At 36.0% G+C, this 10051-nt stretch overlaps 1 long non-coding RNA gene across 3 annotated transcripts; it reads left to right on the top strand.

Annotated features, from left to right (window-relative positions):
- Positions 1–2556: 2556 nt before the first annotated feature.
- Positions 2557–5624, top strand: LOC131616898 (uncharacterized). 3 transcript variants are annotated; one of them, XR_009288308.1, is made up of 7 exons: positions 2557–2894; positions 3003–3096; positions 3218–3452; positions 3532–3606; positions 3838–3921; positions 4709–4883; positions 5230–5624. It is a non-coding gene; the product is annotated as an uncharacterized LOC131616898 (long non-coding RNA). The 3 variants fall into 3 exon arrangements; XR_009288307.1 differs by having other exon boundaries at positions 2557–3096; positions 5330–5624; XR_009288306.1 differs by having other exon boundaries at positions 2557–3096.
- The last annotated feature ends 4427 nt before the right edge of the window (positions 5625–10051 follow it).

The raw sequence follows: 10051 nt of genomic DNA, 5'->3' as shown, positions 1-10051 counted from the left end.
ATATCCACACATCACCACATCGGGTTGGAATCCTCATCCAGGGTCTCTTCTGGCTGCTCCTAAGTCTGTTGTGGCTCATTTGCTTGATTACTTGCATCCCCCCACAGGAAAAGGATTGGACTCCGGCCAACCGCAATAAGTAAAGTTACTTTCCCGGGTCGGGAAAGTTTGCTCTTCGGGAGCAGCAGATAGGTTCATGTACTGTAGTTGCATGGCATCATGCAGGAAAATCTAAGATCTTTGGTTGGCTTCAAACATTGCCGAATAGTAATGATGAGCTACCAAAGGATCAAAAGCAGGGGTGGCGCCAGCAGCCGGTGCCGTAGAAGAGGATGGGCCATGTAATACGGTGAACTGACTTTATTTGAAATGTTGCGGTAAGCAAGAGTCGCCACCGACTTTTATTTTATCCAATTAGGAAAGGCTAAAAGAACAGGAAAAGACCTTTTAAAAAGATTTTGAGTTCGGGGGGTAAGTTATGCAAAGGGAAGGTGTAAGGCACCCTTTGCATCCATGGTTATCCATGGGCTCTTAATTGCTTAGCTCACTTTGTTTTCAAAATGTTTGAATTGTTTGAAAAGTAGGGTGTGAATAGTAAAAATATTTGAGTAAGGACTTTAGCTTGTAAATAAGCGTAGGCTTGTTTTGAAAAGTTTCTTTGAAAAGAAGTGGGAAAAGATTTTGAATTTGAATTTGAATTTGAAAAAAAGCAAGCAATTAATAGCAACTACCCTAAGTTTAGAAATTTGTTCTTTTAGCTTTTCAGGGCGAAAGGGTCTATCCGTACCATGAGAGGGCTGGAAGTCTTTCAATTGGATGTTTAAGGGTCATCGAGAATAATCGTTCGCCACAATACTGTCCCATGCCATAAAGAGGGCAGGTAGTCTAAGGGAAGTATATAATAGTCATTTAATATTTATAGGCATCATGCGAGGATACCTTAGCAATAGGGACATATCATCATTTATAAGGCAACCTCGAAGGAGTTTCAATAACTTTGAAGGCAACAGGCAACATTGCTTTAGGTATCCTCGGAATCGAGGGACTTTGACTATTTAGTATACTTATTAGGCAACAGGATACAAGAAGGGTTACCCTAAAGGTGTGTGGGTGCAACAATCACGTGGTTAACTTCGATGATATTTATCTTATAATTAGGTGGTTCTAGATTCAATTCACGTTTTATCACTCCCTAGAATTACTAACCACGCAGTTTAAAAATTGCTAAAACCTACGCTATTACAATAAACACATGCGGGGATGGGGGAAATTAAAAGCAGAAAATAAGAGGGATCAAAAATCAGGGATCAACAATTAGTATAAAATCCTTGAATGCCTTGATCTTCCTCGAACCCTCGATAGACTCTGAAAATTAAGAGGAAAATAGACAAGGGTGAGTGTAGGAGAGATTCATTGACGGTTGAAGCAAATCTTAATTTAAATAATAAGGCAAAATAACAGTAAAATAACATTTAAATAAGAAAAGGATCAGAACTTAGCTTTTCGATTGGTATAGTGCGTGGCTGAAGGATCTTGATAAATCCTGAAAATTAGGCATGAAGAAGAGAAATATTAGTGCATTAAAGATCTCAACAATTACAATGTAACAGATCAAAAATTAAAATAATAATAATTTAGGCAAACAAATGAACAGGCAAAACCCCAAATGGGGAGTAAGTTAACCAGGGTTTATGGGCAACACCTACCGACAACAGTGACTAGTGATCATGATAGAATCAGGGTTTAAGGCATAAAATTAATTTAATTAAATTATTACCCTAAAACAATTATTAGCTTAAGAAAACTAAAAAAACAATTATTTTTAATGTTATAAGAAAAATCAGATTTTCGATTAAATAAAATAAGTGATTATAAAATTATTAGGTAAAAATAATTTGTTTAAAAATAAAATGATAAAAAAGAAATTATAATAAAAGAGGTAAAAAGAAAATAAACAAATGAAAAAAATTATGTAATTAAAATTTAAAAAAAATAAAGGACACTTAGCTCTGATTCTGTGAGGTTGATCTTGTGAGGTCTATGGTGTGCTGCGTTCCATAAGGCCCTTGGATCTGGTTCCATAGAGATCTGATGGCTGACAATTGAAGGTGTATTATGGTCTGAGGACACTCGGTGCGCTGGATCTCTAAATCAATAATCCACAAAAAAATAATGTCCACGCAGGGATTTGATCCCAGGACTTGAAACTCAATCCACAAGTCTTTGGCCACTTATGTTGTTTATTCTCTTTGTTAATATAAAAGACTGAAATATAATATAAAGAAAGAATAGAACTTAATGGAAAAAGTAAACGCAGGGCCCAGAGAAAGTTGACCGTCCAATAAGGCTGAGGGGATGAATTTGACTCGCTGACCCACCATTCACGGACTCACACGCGTGCTTCATGGTCCAAATGCACTATTCATCATCTCTTACCTTGTTTCCTGCGGATTCATCTACCAATTCTGCCGCGGATTTTGCTGCGAATTTTCCCATGGAAAATTCTGCACTTTCAAAACCTGCAAAAGAGAGAACTGAGGATTCATCTACCAAGGGAATGTTGCTATAAAATAATATCACCAGAGCTGAATGAATGGCAGAAGAATGCAACAACTGAGGAAATGTTTCTCGCCTCATACGGGATGGAGAAGTTTTCTAAATTCAATTATTGATCTAATTAAATATTGTGCTTCGATTATAAAATATTCATTGAGAATGAAAGCTATAATGTTTCAGAATTTTTGTTTGTTCGATAATGTTTTAATGATGTTTTGTATTTATGCAGGCTAATCAACTTGCTTTCGTCGTAAGCGTGGCGGCAGTCACGCTGTCGCAGAAACAATTTTCTTCCTCCCAATTTTTCCATTCCGCTTGGTTAAAAACCTGGAATGCATGTACAATTGCCTATTGATATACCATTTAAGCCTCCACCTAGGAGAGACCTAGGGATCCTGTGGCATTGCTTCCTATTGACTCACTTCCTCTTATTAACTTACTTTTAGTAGCAAGATTCGAGGAACCAAAAATACCCCCTCACATTCCTCAGCCCAAGAATCAAGAACTTTTTCTAAACATCATATGGCTAGGCTCGCTGAGGTAATTTTTAATTTTTGTTTCGTCTGTGTTTGTATATATTTCTTTGCATTATGTTTATGATTTTTAACTTTTTGGTTTGAAATTGAAGATATGATTCAATGTTTTGGTTTGGTTTATACAGCTATCTGTGCGAACAACAAACAAAGCATACAATCCATTGATTCTTATTGATACAATGACTGGACTTAAAAGCTACGAAAATTCAAGAAGTACTAATGATATACTAATCATCTCCCCATGCATCTTCTTTCAATTTTTTACTGTTATGGACCACACTTACACTTTGTACTCCAAACAAAAACTTGTGCTCCTAATGATGCAGCAGACACAATGCTTTGAGAAAGCGATTTGAAGAGGTATACATACATTTTTATTATGGCTAATGGTCTTTGGAATGGTTTCTTCAGTTTTACGAGTTACCCTCTATTGTTTCAGCTTGTATATGAACTTAAAAACGACCAAACTGAGAGTTTGTTTTGACGTTTCAGAGTTGTGGCTCAGCAAAATAAGGTATATAAGAGCTGATGAATTTATCCTGTTCCATTTCGTTGACTCAGTCAACGAATTGGGTTTAATTGTCTTTTGATAAGTTGTATATTTAAATCAAGAAATTAATAACCAGTAATAAATGAAACCATTAGTGACTACTCCATCTCCTTTTTGTTTGTATAAAATCTACGAATACTGAGTTCCGTATTTGTTGGATATGTTCTGATAACTTGCTTTTGTTTTGTATATTAGAGGATTACTGATGCTGATCTCAGAGCATTGGTATCGGATGAGTTTTTTTAGGCGGAGTCTATCTGGAAGCTTGATGATATGCATGTAAGTTGAAATGTTATTTGAAATTTGATACAACCCTGTAATTGGGCTCATTGAGTCCAGTGAGTAGATTTTCTGTATAACACAACATTTCATTTCATGTGTCAACGGGAAATACTCCATTTGTAGTGCTATATGAGATGCAACCCTCTAAGTTAACCAAAATTTTGAGCAATGAAACCAACGTTGCAGTAGTGGCATTGGAGCAGAGTGAAAGAAACTAGGCCATTAGCCAACTCAAAAGTCATTTGGTTAGGGCTTAGTCTTAAGATGAAAAAGTATCTGGACATAAAAAAATGATATGTAAATTTTGATGTATGAGAATAAGTCTTCTTGAAGTTACGGTCTCATCGACAATAGTCCATGGTTAAACGCATCAATAATATCGAAATACTCCTTTTTATATCTATGTCTATGATTATAAATGCTTATTTTTTTATTTTTCAAGATTTAATGTTTGGGTTTGTAAATTTATGTTCTAAAGTACTGCAGAATAATAAAAGTAACTTTTGATATATTATTGTGCATAATGATCAAAATACATTTGGTACATACTTACTCGGGAAATGTTACATGTAATCTTTCTGGATTATATCTGATTTATTTGCTTTTGCTCTTGGTTTGAACATGTTAAAGCTAAATATCCTTGGTTTTTTTGTCTTCTCATTTCTGCTGTCTATCTTTTTTTAATCAACCCACTGTTTTATTAAAATACACCTCTGTAATCAACCCAGTCTTTCTGTTGTCTATCATACAATCTTAAATACTATTACTGAGTCTGAGCATGCAGGTTGGAGTTCAAGGGCTGTAAATTCTGAAGCCTCATATCCAAAAAAAGTTCCTTCATCAGTGGTAATTGGCAACGGGGTTAAGGAACTTATTGACGCAGTTGGAGGGGTTGGTCTTGAAGCTTGCATAATATCATGTAAGGAGAATGTTGATGAAGAAATGACTAACTGTGAAAGGTAATGTTGTGAGTTTGCCTAAACAAATTCTTGACATGTTTTAATTGGGAATTTGTTGCTTTCTGCCATAGTTGTATCTGCAATCGATAACATCGATGAATCATGTCATGATTCATAATGTGAAGTTTGAATTCACCTCTTTCTATCTATCTCTTTGTGATTGTTGTTTAGGTGTCAAGATTTTATGGGTTTCGATAAAGGATCGTTGAAGAGTGATTCTGGTTTTCCCTTTTGAATTATTCTCTGATTTGTATTTGGATTGTACAATTCATTACTTGAAATCATCGAACGTCTTAACCGTTCTTTGTTTCTTTTATCACTAATATCGATTATTCTTCCCATGCAGCTCTGCTAATGAAACACTAAGCGGTCTGAAGTTTTCTTAGTGAGCCAAGCTCATTCAAAACAATGTCATGATTTTTTTTATTTGACTCTTTTTCCGACAGGTTGTTGTACAAGCTGTGCTATTCGTGTAAATATTGAGAAGATTAGACAGCCAGAGGCACTTGGGTTATCTGCCGAATTGAGAGAGCAGACATGTGCAACTATGTCTACAAATATTTTTGATTGAATTGGTCATTTTGATTTGTTTAGTAGGAATGCATGATGATTTGGTGGAATTTCTTCGACGATGCCAAAAGAGAGAATCAGATTTCTATTTTACTCTATTTTTTTCCTTCTAAATTTGAAAAGTAAAAGAAGACAATGAGGGTGATAAACAATATACTTTATGCATGTTACTGTTGAAGGATAGAAAAACACTTAGAAAGGGGGGGTTTGAATAAGTGTAGCTTTAAAAACTTGACCGATAAAAATAAATTGCACAGTTATTTTTATCCTGGTTCGTTGTTAACTAAACTACTCCAGTCCACCCCCGCAGAGATGATTTACCTCAACTGAGGATTTAATCCACTAATCGCACGGATTACAATGGTTCTCCACTTAGTCAGCAACTAAGTCTTCCAGAGTCTTCTGATCACACACTGATCACTCCAGGAACAACTGCTTAGATACCCTCTAAGACTTTCTAGAGTATTCTGATCCACACGATCACTCTAGTTACAACCTGCTTAGATAACCTCTAAGACTTCCTAGAGTATTCTGATCCACACGATCACTCTAGTTCCTTACAACTTAATGTAATCAATTCTAAGAGTATTACAATTGCTTCTTAAAAGCTATAATCACAAACTGTGATATTTCTCTTAACATTTAAGCTTAATCTCACTAATATATTACAACAGCAATGTAGTGAGCTTTGATGAAGATGAAGATTCTGAGCTTCGAATAGAACAGTGTTTCAGCAAGTTAATATTCACAGAAATTGTGTAAGTTCGTTAACCTTGCTTCTCATCAGAACTTCATATTTATAGGCGTTGGAGAAGATGACCGTTGAGTGCATTTAATGCTTTGCGTGTTCCGTACAGCATCGCATTTAATGTTATACGCTTTTGTCAACTACCTCGAGCCTTGTTCACGCTGTGTCTACTGACGTTGCCTTTAATAGCTTCTAACGTTCCTTTTGTCAGTCAGCGTAGCCTGCCACATGTACTTCCTTCTGATCTGATGTTTGTGAATACAACGTTTGAATATCATCAGAGTCAAACAGCTTGGTGCAAAGCATCTTCTGATCTTCTGACCTTGAAGTGCTTCTGAGCGTGATACCATCAGAACTTCAGTGCTTCTGATCTCATGTTCTTCTGATGCTTCCATAGACCCATGTTCTGATTCTGCTTCGACCATCTTCTGATGTCTTGCCAGACCATGTTCTGATGTTGCATGCTGAACCCTTTGAGACAAAGCTTCTGAGCGCTGAATTATGCATACTCTTTATATATTTCCTGAAAAGGAAATTGCATTGGATTAGAGTACCATATTATCTTAAGCAAAATTCATATTATTGTTATCATCAAAACTAAGATAATTGATCAGAACAAATCTTGTTCTAACAATCTCCCCCTTTTTGATGATGACAAAAACATATATAAATGATATGAATTTGCGATCAGAAAGAGCAGTCGGCAAAAGACAAATTACACAGCTATAGCATAAGCATGTGAATATGTCTCCCCCTGAGATTAACAATCTCCCCCTGAGATAAATAATCTCCCCCTGAAATAAATAATCGAAGAACTTTAATAAAAGACTTCCCTGATTATTTCGGTAGAGACGATCACATAAGCTTCTGTCTTCAGAGAATTCATAGCTTCTGACTTCTGCTTCCATTGGACAGCTTCAGAACTTGAATTTCTTTAGATCCCTAGAACACTCATAGCTTCTGATTCCTGCTTCCATTTAGGACAGCTTCAGAACTTGAATTTCTTTGATCATCAGAACATTCACAACTTCTGATTCCTGCTTCCATCTAGGACACCTTCAGAACTTGAATTTCTTTGATCTTCAGAACATTCACAGCTTCTGATTTATGCTTCCATTTAGGACAGCTTCAGAACTTGAGTTTTCTGGATCTTTAGAACATTCACAGCTTCTGATTTCTGCTTCCCTCGGATAGCTTCAGAGCTTTGAATTTCTACCAACATCACTTCATGCTAGATTTGTATCAGAACATTGTTGAATGTACCAGAGCATCATCAGAGCATCTCTACATCCTGAAATTTTACAGAACAAAAACTAAACGACAAAAGTCAACATGAACGAGTCAGAACATAAAATGTATATTAGAACACATGATATGTATCAGAGCCATATAGGCTAAAATAATGTATCAGAGCAAATAGAATTTTGTCAGAGCAAATAGACAAATATGGATCAAATTCTATTATCAGTGCTTCTGATTCTGAAGCTTGACAGCACTCAGCTTGCTTCAGTTTCCATAAGCTTATTCTTTTTACAGAATAACGCTTCTTATGGTTTTGCTTCTTGTGTGCTTTGAAGATTCTCTTCACTTCTTTATACCTGCAAAACACTTAAACCATATAGAACTTGCAGTTCTTGTTAGTAAATGTGTGGGAGCTTTACCCAGCAACTGATAGCTTAATCAAATCATTTATCATTTATCTTCTCCCCCTTTTTGTCATAACATCAAAAAGAATATATCAAAAGATTCAGATGTATAAAACGACAAACAAAATCAATGAAATGCAAAACAAAGAAACTTTTCATTGATAATCAAAAGATATTACATGAGAAGATGTTTAACAAGCAGATGCAACAAGGAAAGAAAACTACTAAGACCAAAGACTAAGACCCTAGCTAAGACAAAATCTGCGCCAGCATGTCTTGAACCCTGTCATAATTTGCAGTTTTCCTTGCCATGAAGGAGTGAAACGCATCATTGACTGCTTCTTGGGCTTCCAGGCGAGGGGTCAGGGAGACTTGATTCTGATGCAGATCTTCCACAATCTCTATCAGAGACAACATTCTCAGCAGGTGAAAATGAAGAGATTTCTTTGGAATGGGTTGAGGGAGAGGAAAGGTTAGATGAAGAGGAAGTTGAGTCTTGAAGGTAAAAAGATGAGGAAGAAGATGGAGATGATGGAGGGCTTTCACCAGGGGGTTGAAACACACGTCTAGAATAGTTTCCAGACAACTTTGCTTCGAATGGATTCACCTTGAGAGGGTCATAGGTGATCTTTATCTTTTTGGGTTTGGAAGAAGATGTTTCAACAGCTTTTCTCTTTTTGTTTTGATCATTTTCATGGTTTCCTGGGCTTGATGAAGAGTTCATGATGGATTTGCAGATAATGAACAGCTAGGGTTTGATATGAATGCAAAGAGATAGAGAAAGAAAACAAAGACAGAGTGTAATAGAGAAAATATAAGAGGGAAGGAGAAGCGTTTGAAGAGTATTTAAAAGAAAATAAAATGAAACAAATGATGGATAGCATTTAATGTTACGTGACATGAGGAGAGATAATAAAGACAAATGAGGTGACTAGCACAGTTACCTATGGTCGGCGTCCCTTCAACTGCACGCGCGCTTATCCATGAACAGTAAAGACAGGTTTACCATCCCGAGATAAAACGTTTCAGCTGTTTTGCTTTAAAAGAGGTTCTGAATCAACTTAGACAATGAAACGTTAGTAATAACCGAATCATAATTTCTAAAAGATTTCAATCAGAACTTCTGATTAAAAAATAATCCACTTTCATTTCAGAAGATACTCATACATAAGAACTTCTCATCTTCTCATTCTGGGCATAAATCCATACTGATGTTCTTCAGAATGAACTTAAACCTATCTTCAGCCAGGGGTTTTGTAAAGATATCAGCCCATTGATGGTCTGTATCCACAAAGTTTAAAGATAGAACACCCTTCTGAACATAGTCCCTTATGAAATGATGTTTAATCTCAATATGTTTAGCTTTTGAATGAAGAATAGGATTCTTAGATAAACATAAAGCAGAAGTATTATCACAGAATATAGGAATGTTACTCTCATATATCTGATAATCTTCTAGCTGACTCTTCATCCAGAGCATCTGTGTACTGCAACCAGCAGCAGCGACATATTCTGCTTCTGTTGTTGATAGAGCAATAGTTGCTTGCTTCTTGCTATACCAGGAGATCAAATGACTTCCAAGAAATTGGCAACTTCCTGAAGTACTCTTTCTTTCAATTCTGTCTCCAGCATAGTCAGCATCGCAGAATCCTACTAAGTTGTATTCTTTAGATTTTCTGTAAACTAAGCCAACATTAGTAGTACCTTTCAGATACCTTAGAATTCTCTTAACAGCAGTTAAATGAGATTCTCTAGGATCTGATTGGAATCTAGCACACAAACAAACACTGAACAGAATGTCAGGTCTAGAAGCAGTCAAATATAGAAGAGATCCAATCATACCTCTGTATAACTTTTGATCTACCTTCTTACTTACCTCATCCTTACCTAGGATGCATGTTGGATGCATAGGAGTTTTGGCTTCTTTGCAGTCTAGAAGATTAAACTTCTTCAGAAGTTCCTTCACATACTTGGTTTGGTGAACATACGTTCCTTCTGATGTTTGATTTATTTGTATTCCAAGGAAATACTTGAGTTCTCCCATCATGCTCATTTCAAACTCAGCCTGCATAGACTCAGCAAACTCCTTTCCAAGTGTAGCATTAGATGTTCCAAAAATAATATCATCTACATATATTTGACAAATTAAAATATCCCTTTTAAAGGTTTTACAAAAGAGAGTAGTGTCCACTTTTCCTCTAGTG

This window comes from Vicia villosa, linkage group LG7 (assembly GCF_029867415.1).
Source record: "Vicia villosa cultivar HV-30 ecotype Madison, WI linkage group LG7, Vvil1.0, whole genome shotgun sequence".
Lineage (NCBI taxonomy): Eukaryota > Viridiplantae > Streptophyta > Magnoliopsida > Fabales > Fabaceae > Vicia > Vicia villosa.
This window is presented reverse-complemented; position numbering and strand designations above follow the sequence as displayed.